This window comes from Triturus cristatus, chromosome 1_1, assembly GCF_964204655.1.
Source record: "Triturus cristatus chromosome 1_1, aTriCri1.1, whole genome shotgun sequence".
Classification (NCBI taxonomy): Eukaryota; Metazoa; Chordata; class Amphibia; order Caudata; family Salamandridae; genus Triturus; species Triturus cristatus.
Window position 1 is genome coordinate 1,218,970,513 of NC_140579.1, and position 12,651 is coordinate 1,218,983,163.

Genomic DNA, 12,651 nt, shown 5'->3' on the forward strand with positions numbered 1-12,651 from the left:
CAAAAGTGGCCTCAAAGCAGTTTTGCCACTCAGCCCCTCCAGAACTGGAATATACATCCTTAGCTGGGAGAGTTAATGACTCTGGCTAAGCCCAGGAAGCGCAATTGGGTATAAACCACTGACCACTTACCAGAGATTAACTGTCTGGCTGTGGACAGGAAAAGCGGGCAGAATAAAGGACAGTCTTGTCAATACCTCTTTCGACTTTGAGATGGCAGGGAAAGCTTCTTCTAGTAATTACCAGGAACTATTAGACAGCAAGGCTCAAGTCATAGTAGGGGGTATAATCAGGTTGCATCATCCTGACAGTTGGAAGGAGAGCTCATCTCAATAAGGAAGTGGCCAAGCAGCTGACGACAGGCCTGCCTAGTGGCTGATGGGTCCTGCCATACGGAATACATTTATAATCAGGCAAAGAGAAACTATTGCAAAAGGAGGTAGGGGACTGCAAAAAAATATGATTGGATGGCAGAATTTCTCCCATCATTGGCTAGTGCACAGGATGAAGAACCTGAAAAGATTCCTCATGAAGAAGAAGGCCCCTCTGGAAAAGCACAACTGCTGGAAAAGAAGACTCACTCAAGGACTCAACACTTGAATCCTGCTAGCAGAACTGGAACTGCTCTCCAATGGTCAAGTAGTTGGCCTTGTGTTTGCCTGCTTCAGTGACTCAAAAGGTGGATGGACTTCTGACCTGAAGAGGACCCAGCTGTCCACAGAGGATTGGACCCTGCAGAAAACCCGGCTGGAGAAAGCCCTGGTGCTTAAACATGTGCCACGAGGAGCAAGAAGCTGCAGAATTGACTAGAAGGAACTTTCCCTGCATTTGAATAAAAGTGGGACTCCATCATTTTTTTCCACCACTGGAGAACCAAGAGAAGGTGCTGAAGCTTGCTCATTTAGGTTGCACCAACAACAGGCAAAAAAAACAAGCTCAACCCGCTCCAGACTTTTTTACATGCTTAAAACTGGCTCAACAGTACCTCGCAGTGAAAGTATCCAGCCTCATAGACCCTGTCCCACTAAAGCTTCTAGCTATGCCACATTGGAGGACAGTGACTTCCAAAAAAGTGATCAAATCTGAAGGTAAAACCCTGGTTCGGTTGAGGCGGTAAATCAATCCAAATCCATAGCAACCCCAGCAGGTAGAAAATCCAGGTTTGTACAGCTCATAGTTTTTGGTGCTAAAACCAACTGCTTCTTCAAAAAAAGGGGGGAACCCAAATTGATAACCCTCCGACATCTGGGTACATGAACAATAGAAAAGAAAAATAATGCCTCGGGACTAATGATGTAACCTCTATTTTGGTGACGAGATAGATAAATTATCTCCTCCCTTGAGTTATATATTTCCTCAAAATAAACTTTGTTTTTGGTATTTTTTGTGATCGTCAACGGCAAATCCAACCAAGGAGTCAATATATTTCGACCATTTGGGTTAAGTAAGTCTAAGTATATTTATTTTATACTTCAGCTCCAGTATATAAAGATCAATCTTTTAGATTATCGAGAGGTATCGAGACAGAGTAATGCGACCTTTGGCGTTAATATATTTAGAGGTGGAGCTTTAAGATATCCTTACGAACTCCCGATTCCTAGCCAAGAGAAGAGGCGTTGAATAGAGAATCGACAAGAAATCGTCGGAGAAAATTCTGGCCAAAGGATTATGTAAAGTCCACAGGATATTGCCATAGAATTATCGCTATTACACCCTTAGTGAGAGGGAACGAAGAAATGAAACTCCTCTAGTATCTTTGTGAAAAAATAAGTTGAAAAGAGGTTGAACTTGATGAAAGTATATGTACATGTGCCCTAGTCCTGATGAGGCCTAAAGATTTTCATGGCTCAAACGCGTCGACGACGATTTTGAAGACACTCATTGGATTGTTTATTGTTTCGAGTAGACATTCAAGAGTACTATAAAGAATGTGGAGATTATAATTAGAAGATCTCATAGTGTCTCTTTAGGAGTGATCTTCGTTAGAAAGGAATGCTTTAGCAAATTAATTTCAAAGGCATCCTAATTGAATGATAGGGCGTTTTTGATATGTATATGCTCATTCATTTTTTGATATGTATATGTTCACTTTTTCTTTGTCCATGTAAACTAGTACTGTAAATATTGTAAATATTTTTGTATATATATCTAAAAGATTGATCTTTATATACTGGAGCTGAAGTATAAAATAAATATACTTAGACTTACTTAACCCAAATGGTCAAAATATATTGACTCCTTGGTTGGATTTGCCGTTGACGATCACAAAAAATACCAAAAACATACCAAAAACAAAGTTTTATTTTGAGGAAATATATAACTCAAGGGAGGAGATAATTTATCTATCTCGTCACCAAAATAGAGGTTACATCATTAGTCCCGAGGCATTATTTTTCTTTTCTATTAAAACCAACTGCTTCGAGGGGAGGAGCTTCGCGCGCATCCAAGATGGTCGCGTGAGCACAGGGCTCCACGGACCCTTGCCGCTCCTCGCAACTTATCCTGACACTATCCTGGATTTGTGGACAGATTCTGGAAGATGAACCTTGGCTGAATCCATAACTCTTCTCAGAACGAAAATCGGACCGGGGCGACCTGAAATACAGCGTCTTGTATTTTGGAGGCCCACCTGGAAGCTGTGCCCGGTGCTTTGGTGACCCGTGGGGCCGGGGAGTAGTTGAACAACAACGGCATCGGAGCCTTGCCAATGACCGCGCACCCACTTTCAGTTTTGCTTTTGCACTTCTGCTTGACCTGATCGAGGAGCTACTTCGCATGGCTGGGGCGTCCTCCGGCCTTGGTACCGGACTGATTTGTGCCCCCTTTTTCTCAACTCTCCCGAGCGGGCTCCCGGACAGTCGGTGTCTGATCTGCTGGTGCCCATTTGCTATCGGTCCGGGCGGACCCCACCGGTGAACATCGCCCAACATGGGGGGCAAGGGGGATCCCGAGAAACGGAAGACCAAGACATCCCTGCGTGGAGGAACTGTCCAGACTAACATCATGGATCGCTATACCCAGGGTAAAGGGACCCCCGGGCCGGCGGGTGCCGTCACGGAGGACTCAGGTGGGGGTCCGTCCGTCTCCACGGAATTGTCGCTGCAGGACGTTATGGGCGCCATCAACGGCATAAGGGAGACCATCGCCCAGCAGTACGAGGCTCTGGCCCGTAAAATTGACACGGTTGCCATTGATGTTACGTTAATCCGGGCGGATCTCTCTAAGACTAACGAGAGGGTTCAATCGTTGGACTTGAGGACGTCCACTCTTGTCACGGATGTATCAGACCTCCAGGCAACTCTTGGCGATCTAAAGTCTGCAAACGACGCGATGTCCCGGCGGCTGGAGGATTTCGAAGGACGGGCACGACGCAACAATATCCGTGTCATAGGTGTACCGGAGACTTCCAACACTCGTCCGGTGGACCTTATGGTCGAGGATCTCATCCTCAATCATCTTGCTCCTTCAGGCCTGAGCAAATTCTTCGCCGTGGAGCGTGCCCATCGTGTCCCGGGCGGTAGGCCTCGACCAGGCGCTCCCCCGAGGCCTATCATTGCAAAACTTTTTCATTACAGAGACCGGGATGCGATCTTGCAGGCCTCGAGGGTGCACGGCCCAGTTAAGTATGAGAACTCCTCCGTCAACCTCTTCCCGGACTTCACCCAACTCGTTCAGAAACAGAGAATGAGCTTTCAGGGGGTGAAGCGCCGTCTTCGAGATCTGGACATCAAATACTCTATGCTTTTCCCTGCCAGGCTTCGTGTGGAATATGAAGATCGGACTCTCTTTTTTGAACGCCCTGACACAGTGAGTGACTGGTTGGATTCCCTGCCGGAACCGGGAGACCGAACTGGGCGTACTGGCGGTGCCGAGGGCGGTGGGCCTCTGCAGGAATAATTTTTCGCCCTTTACTTTGACATTTCCTTCTGTGCTCAGCCAGGTTCTACTTCAATTGTATATTTTGCCTATTAATGATTTGTCTGGGTGCGGGTGGAGACGGGTCCCTTTCCTCCTCTAGGGTCTTCTTGTAGCATGGGGTTGTTAGGGCGACAGGCACACTGCAAGTTGGGGGGGCTGTATAGTCCGCAGGGGTGCAAGGTGGGGGGGGTGGTAATGGTGTGGGGGTGGGAGGGTGGCTGTGGTGGATGGGTTGTGTGTTTTTTCTTTTCAAGGCGGTCTTATTGTTTTCTTTCAGTTTCAGGTGTCTGGCTGCGTGCCCGGGGACTCCAGCTTCTTGTGTTGGGATGGGGGGGGACGGGTTGAAACTGATGTCTTGGAACGTCAACGGATTGGGGGACCGTATCAAACGTGGGGTTGTGTTGCAATATCTGCGTCGATTGGCCCCATATGTGGTATTTCTTCAGGAGACGCACTTGGTGGGAAATGTATGTCATGCTATGAACAGGGGGGCTACCGACTGGTGGCACACTCTGGCTTCACCACTGGCTCCAGAGGGGTGGGCATCTTGCTGCGCTCCTCCCTCCCGCTTGAGATTGACAAAGTTACTCTTGATGATAGAGGGCGCTATGCGTCTTTGACTGGGCGGTGGGAGGGGCAAACTCTTTCATTGGTTTCGGTCTATGTTCCCCCGGGCCTCCAGACCTCCACTTTCTCTGATGTGGGTCGCATGTTACTTGAACTTCCTGATAGTCTCCTGATTGTGGGTTGGGATTTTAACTCCGTGATTTCTGGCGAGTTGGATCGCTATCCTCCCAGGGCCCTCTCGGCCGCCCAGGCGTGGCTCGGCGGGTTCTTGGACACTTTCGGTCTGGTGGACTGCTGGAGGTTGATACATCCGACACAGAGTGAGTACACATTCCACTCCGGGGCCCACGGGAGTCTCTCCAGACTAGATTATTTTCTAATGCCCGCAGCCCAGACCACCCGGGTCCGGGAGGTTAAGCACCTGGCCCGGGGCATTTCCGATCATTCCCCATTGTGGCTCCTCTTCGATACCGGGATGCGATCCGCCGGGCGGATCGCCCCCATTAACCCCTGGTACTTGCGTGACCCCAAGATTCGCAAGGGTCTCATTAAGTCGCTTGATCAGTATTTTCTGGAGAATGAGGGGTCCGTCTTGTCCTCGGTGTCCCTGTGGGAGGCCTTCAAAACGGTCCTCCGAGGACATGCCCTATCCCTGATCGTGGAGGCCAAGAAAGCTAAGAACGGGGAGGTGGTTGCGTTGAAGGCTGAGATATCGGGGTTGGAGGCTGCCTTGGAGACGGGTGTCACTCAGGACGGGCTCCACGCCCTCAACCTGAAGCAGTTCGAATATAAGTCCCTTGTTACGGATGCTGCTCGGACAATGTATAGGGAGCAGCAGGGTAGACTGTATGATGCTGGGGTTAAGGCAGGTAAATTGATTGCTTGGCTTGATAAGAAGGAGAGAGTGAATCGAGTGGTCCCCGTGCTTCAGACGTCGGAGGGAGTGAGTGTGACTGATCCTGGTGAGATTGTGGAGTGTTTTGCGGACTACTTCTGTGCTGTGTACTCCCCGGTGTCTACTAGAGATGAGGCTGACTCTCGCAACTTGTTGAAGGATATTGCTTTGCCCTGCTTGTCGGTGGAGGAGCGTGAGCAGATGGATGCCCCGCTTTCGGTTGACGAGATTGCAACCGAGATCAGTTCCCTTCGCTCCGGCAAGGCTATGGGCCCCAATGGACTCCCGATTGAACTCTATAAACTGCAACCGGATAAACTTGCGCCATTTCTCCGTCGTATGTTCTCGGAGTCGCTTGAAATCGGCTCTCTCCCTGATGATCAACGCCTGGCCACTATAGTCGTGATTCCCAAGGACGGTAAACCTCGGGACCGTTGCGCCTCGTATAGGCCTATTTCTCTGCTGAACGCGGAGCCGAAAATCCTCGCCAAGGTTCTTGCGAACCGCCTGCTTACTGTTATTTGCGATCTGGTGCATCCGGACCAATCCGGTTTTATCCCGCACCGGAATACGGCCCTTAACTTGCGGCGCCTACATGGCGTACTTGCAAGGGCGGAGTATCTTTCAGAGCCGGCCATCTTGGTTTCCTTGGACGCCACGATGGCCTTTGATACGATAGAATGGCCGTATCTTTGGGCTGCCCTGGCAAAGTTTGGCTTCGGGGCGGGATTTATTAATTGGGTTAAACTCTTATACGCTGCCCCGCTGGCACAGGTGGTCGTTAACGGGAGGGTTTCCCGGCCCTTCGTTCTTGGGAGGGGCACTAGGCAGGGGTGTCCGTTGTCTCCCCTGCTCTTCGCGTTAGCTCTGGAACCGCTCGCTGCTTGGCTCCGTTGGGAACCGTCGATAAGAGGGATCCAGTGGGCCCCTGGCTTCGAGGATCGTGTTTCGTTGTACGCGGACGACATTCTCTTGTACCTCACCTCACCACGTAGGTCACTCAATGTGCTCTTTGACATCCTCACTTCCTTCGGCAAGAACTCTGGTTTGATCATTAACTGGTCCAAATCTTGTGTCTATGCTATATCCGGCGGCTTTCCTCTCTTGCCCTCTCGTTTTCCCAATAAGGCGTCCAGCTCCGGCTTTACGTACCTGGGGGTGTACGTCTCATTGGATCCTGCTGTCCGTTACGAGCATAATCTCCTCTCTCCACTTCGGAGATTGAGGTTAGACGTGGCCCGCTGGCGTAAGCTTCCCTTGTCTCCCCTCGGTCGTGCGGCACTTTTTAAAATGATGTCCCTTCCCCGATTTCTTTACGCACTTCAGAACTCCTTTGATATTATTCCGGCGGCCTACTTCCGGGAAGTAGAGAGCTTACAGAGGAGACTTGTCTGGGGCGGTCGTGCACGTATTGCTCTTGCAAAACTGACTCTCCCCTGGTACGACGGGGGCATCGCGCTCCCGGATATCAGGAGGTACTACTGGGCTTCCCAGCTATCTGCTATTAACCATGCAACGTACTCACCTGGTCCGAATCCGGCTTTCGACATGGATAGATTTTTGTTGCCTGGCGGCAACTTTAACAGAGCGCTTTACTCTCGATCAGCTGGGAGGACATTAACCGGTCCCACTAAGATTGCAGTACGCTTGTGGAAGGCTGCGAACGTGGCCATGGGCTGGAATGATCGCTTGACGGGCGCGACCCCCTTGTTTGCGTCTGAAAGATTGGGAAGCCTCTGGACGACGAAGGGATTCGAGCGTTGGGACACGATTGGCATCAGCAGGGTGGGTGACCTTTGGGTGAAGGGTGCGGTTAAATCCTTCGCTGCGCTTCAGAGTGAGTACGAATTAAGTGAGAGGGAGTTCTTTCGCTACGTTCAGGTTCGCCACGCTTTGCTCTCGGCCGTCGGGGCGGGGACTGCAGTCCCTGTGTCTTCGCCACAGTGACTGCAATATTTTGTCAATTCGGCTGAGCCCCAGGGGGCTCATTGTTTCCTTGATGTTGTTGACCATGTACATACTGGCGGCCGGCCCTGGTGGTTGTAGGCCCATGTTTGTATTGATTTTTATGTGCAATAAAGGTTTTTCAAAAAAAAAAAAAAAAACAACTGCTTCAGCAGGAGCTTGGCATTGACCTATCCAACTTTGGGAGACCCTCGCTGGCCACAGACTGGGACTTTGCCCCACTGGGAGATTTCTACTTCCATTTCGGAGGCCAAAACTGAAGGCAAAAGCTTTGACCGGGATGAACCCTTTGGAGAATCCAGGCTTCACTCCATTACGGTCAGCTTGAAATCGCACCTAGGTCCTGTTCAACCGTGAGCAATGACGTTTTTCTTGACACTTTTTGTCTTAAAACTTTAAAATATCATATTTCCAGTTTTCCTTAGCCTATTTGAATGATATTAGTGTCTTGGACACTGACACTTTTTCTAGTTGTCTAAATTAGGGTAGAAATGTTATTGGTTTGCTTTCTTTACCTTAAAATTGTTGGTACCGCTTTGACTTAACACACATTTCTCTGGTATTTACCAGCTGCTTTTACCACAGCTACACTATAGTCACTTAAAAAACAAAGGCTCAGGTGACATTGGTATAGTTTATGGTATAGATTATGCAGCTAACTAGAACTTGTAAACCCACCACATCAAGTGTTGTTATCAATGATGTCATCAAACATGTCATGAATGATGCAATCTGTAGGGTCATAGCAGAGCATGATGAGTGCACAAGTTCTAGTTAGCTCAGTAAACTGCAATGGAGAGTTCAATACATCCTTAACTGGTACAATAGATAATCCGACAGAAACATTAAAAAAAAGAGACAGTCAAGGTTTACAAACGAGAGAAGCAACTGGTCCAGAGCATCATAGACCTTCGGTATCTACACAGGTAGTGAGAGAAAACTGCTCATAGGAATGCATATATAATATGTATAACTGACCATAAGTACAGAGGCAGGGGACCCAGGATGAAAAACATTTGTAGCAAAGAGGCGAAATGTCTAACCTCAACTGTAATCTTTACAAATGTTTGAAGTATTTGTACAAAATAGAAGAAACTAACAGATGAAAAGACGACTACGCAGAGACAGTAAAAAAAACCTCAGATGTCAGTGCCAAAAATACTGACAAGCCCAAGACAGCCAGAAAAGGAGCACTGACCAAGAGAGAATGTAGATCATAAGGTGGCCAGATGATGCCATTCAACTGTAATATTCAAATCATACTTGGAAGCATTAAGTTTCCATATCCATTTATTTACTTTGAAAGCAAGAGGTTTGTTCAAATTAGAAACTATCTAGGATGAAAAAGCAATATATAATACAGAAAATAACATCTCTGTGGCTTAATGGTCGAGGATCTCATCCTCAATCATCTTGCTCCTTCAGGCCTGAGCAAATTCTTCGCCGTGGAGCGTGCCCATCGTGTCCCGGGCGGTAGGCCTCGACCAGGCGCTCCCCCGAGGCCTATCATTGCAAAACTTTTTCATTACAGAGACCGGGATGCGATCTTGCAGGCCTCGAGGGTGCACGGCCCAGTTAAGTATGAGAACTCCTCCGTCAACCTCTTCCCGGACTTCACCCAACTCGTTCAGAAACAGAGAATGAGCTTTCAGGGGGTGAAGCGCCGTCTTCGAGATCTGGACATCAAATACTCTATGCTTTTCCCTGCCAGGCTTCGTGTGGAATATGAAGATCGGACTCTCTTTTTTGAACGCCCCGACACAGTGAGTGACTGGTTGGATTCCCTGCCGGAACCGGGAGACCGAACTGGGCGTACTGGCGGTGCCGAGGGCGGTGGGCCTCTGCAGGAATAATTTTTCGCCCTTTACTTTGACATTTCCTTCTGTGCTCAGCCAGGTTCTACTTCAATTGTATATTTTGCCTATTAATGATTTGTCTGGGTGCGGGTGGAGACGGGTCCCTTTCCTCCTCTAGGGTCTTCTTGTAGCATGGGGTTGTTAGGGCGACAGGCACACTGCAAGTTGGGGGGGCTGTATAGTCCGCAGGGGTGCAAGGTGGGGGGGGTGGTAATGGTGTGGGGGTGGGAGGGTGGCTGTGGTGGATGGGTTGTGTGTTTTTTCTTTTCAAGGCGGTCTTATTGTTTTCTTTCAGTTTCAGGTGTCTGGCTGCGTGCCCGGGGACTCCAGCTTCTTGTGTTGGGATGGGGGGGGACGGGTTGAAACTGATGTCTTGGAACGTCAACGGATTGGGGGACCGTATCAAACGTGGGGTTGTGTTGCAATATCTGCGTCGATTGGCCCCATATGTGGTATTTCTTCAGGAGACGCACTTGGTGGGAAATGTATGTCATGCTATGAACAGGGGGGCTACCGACTGGTGGCACACTCTGGCTTCACCACTGGCTCCAGAGGGGTGGGCATCTTGCTGCGCTCCTCCCTCCCGCTTGAGATTGACAAAGTTACTCTTGATGATAGAGGGCGCTATGCGTCTTTGACTGGGCGGTGGGAGGGGCAAACTCTTTCATTGGTTTCGGTCTATGTTCCCCCGGGCCTCCAGACCTCCACTTTCTCTGATGTGGGTCGCATGTTACTTGAACTTCCTGATAGTCTCCTGATTGTGGGTTGGGATTTTAACTCCGTGATTTCTGGCGAGTTGGATCGCTATCCTCCCAGGGCCCTCTCGGCCGCCCAGGCGTGGCTCGGCGGGTTCTTGGACACTTTCGGTCTGGTGGACTGCTGGAGGTTGATACATCCGACACAGAGTGAGTACACATTCCACTCCGGGGCCCACGGGAGTCTCTCCAGACTAGATTATTTTCTAATGCCCGCAGCCCAGACCACCCGGGTCCGGGAGGTTAAGCACCTGGCCCGGGGCATTTCCGATCATTCCCCATTGTGGCTCCTCTTCGATACCGGGATGCGATCCGCCGGGCGGATCGCCCCCATTAACCCCTGGTACTTGCGTGACCCCAAGATTCGCAAGGGTCTCATTAAGTCGCTTGATCAGTATTTTCTGGAGAATGAGGGGTCCGTCTTGTCCTCGGTGTCCCTGTGGGAGGCCTTCAAAACGGTCCTCCGAGGACATGCCCTATCCCTGATCGTGGAGGCCAAGAAAGCTAAGAACGGGGAGGTGGTTGCGTTGAAGGCTGAGATATCGGGGTTGGAGGCTGCCTTGGAGACGGGTGTCACTCAGGACGGGCTCCACGCCCTCAACCTGAAGCAGTTCGAATATAAGTCCCTTGTTACGGATGCTGCTCGGACAATGTATAGGGAGCAGCAGGGTAGACTGTATGATGCTGGGGTTAAGGCAGGTAAATTGATTGCTTGGCTTGATAAGAAGGAGAGAGTGAATCGAGTGGTCCCCGTGCTTCAGACGTCGGAGGGAGTGAGTGTGACTGATCCTGGTGAGATTGTGGAGTGTTTTGCGGACTACTTCTGTGCTGTGTACTCCCCGGTGTCTACTAGAGATGAGGCTGACTCTCGCAACTTGTTGAAGGATATTGCTTTGCCCTGCTTGTCGGTGGAGGAGCGTGAGCAGATGGATGCCCCGCTTTCGGTTGACGAGATTGCAACCGAGATCAGTTCCCTTCGCTCCGGCAAGGCTATGGGCCCCAATGGACTCCCGATTGAACTCTATAAACTGCAACCGGATAAACTTGCGCCATTTCTCCGTCGTATGTTCTCGGAGTCGCTTGAAATCGGCTCTCTCCCTGATGATCAACGCCTGGCCACTATAGTCGTGATTCCCAAGGACGGTAAACCTCGGGACCGTTGCGCCTCGTATAGGCCTATTTCTCTGCTGAACGCGGAGCCGAAAATCCTCGCCAAGGTTCTTGCGAACCGCCTGCTTACTGTTATTTGCGATCTGGTGCATCCGGACCAATCCGGTTTTATCCCGCACCGGAATACGGCCCTTAACTTGCGGCGCCTACATGGCGTACTTGCAAGGGCGGAGTATCTTTCAGAGCCGGCCATCTTGGTTTCCTTGGACGCCACGATGGCCTTTGATACGATAGAATGGCCGTATCTTTGGGCTGCCCTGGCAAAGTTTGGCTTCGGGGCGGGATTTATTAATTGGGTTAAACTCTTATACGCTGCCCCGCTGGCACAGGTGGTCGTTAACGGGAGGGTTTCCCGGCCCTTCGTTCTTGGGAGGGGCACTAGGCAGGGGTGTCCGTTGTCTCCCCTGCTCTTCGCGTTAGCTCTGGAACCGCTCGCTGCTTGGCTCCGTTGGGAACCGTCGATAAGAGGGATCCAGTGGGCCCCTGGCTTCGAGGATCGTGTTTCGTTGTACGCGGACGACATTCTCTTGTACCTCACCTCACCACGTAGGTCACTCAATGTGCTCTTTGACATCCTCACTTCCTTCGGCAAGAACTCTGGTTTGATCATTAACTGGTCCAAATCTTGTGTCTATGCTATATCCGGCGGCTTTCCTCTCTTGCCCTCTCGTTTTCCCAATAAGGCGTCCAGCTCCGGCTTTACGTACCTGGGGGTGTACGTCTCATTGGATCCTGCTGTCCGTTACGAGCATAATCTCCTCTCTCCACTTCGGAGATTGAGGTTAGACGTGGCCCGCTGGCGTAAGCTTCCCTTGTCTCCCCTCGGTCGTGCGGCACTTTTTAAAATGATGTCCCTTCCCCGATTTCTTTACGCACTTCAGAACTCCTTTGATATTATTCCGGCGGCCTACTTCCGGGAAGTAGAGAGCTTACAGAGGAGACTTGTCTGGGGCGGTCGTGCACGTATTGCTCTTGCAAAACTGACTCTCCCCTGGTACGACGGGGGCATCGCGCTCCCGGATATCAGGAGGTACTACTGGGCTTCCCAGCTATCTGCTATTAACCATGCAACGTACTCACCTGGTCCGAATCCGGCTTTCGACATGGATAGATTTTTGTTGCCTGGCGGCAACTTTAACAGAGCGCTTTACTCTCGATCAGCTGGGAGGACCTTAACCGGTCCCACTAAGATTGCAGTACGCTTGTGGAAGGCTGCGAACGTGGCCATGGGCTGGAATGATCGCTTGACGGGCGCGACCCCCTTGTTTGCGTCTGAAAGATTGGGAAGCCTCTGGACGACGAAGGGATTCGAGCGTTGGGACACGATTGGCATCAGCAGGGTGGGTGACCTTTGGGTGAAGGGTGCGGTTAAATCCTTCGCTGCGCTTCAGAGTGAGTACGAATTAAGTGAGAGGGAGTTCTTTCGCTACGTTCAGGTTCGCCACGCTTTGCTCTCGGCCGTCGGGGCGGGGACTGCAGTCCCTGTGTCTTCGCCACTCGAGGACCGCATACTCGACGGTCACTTGC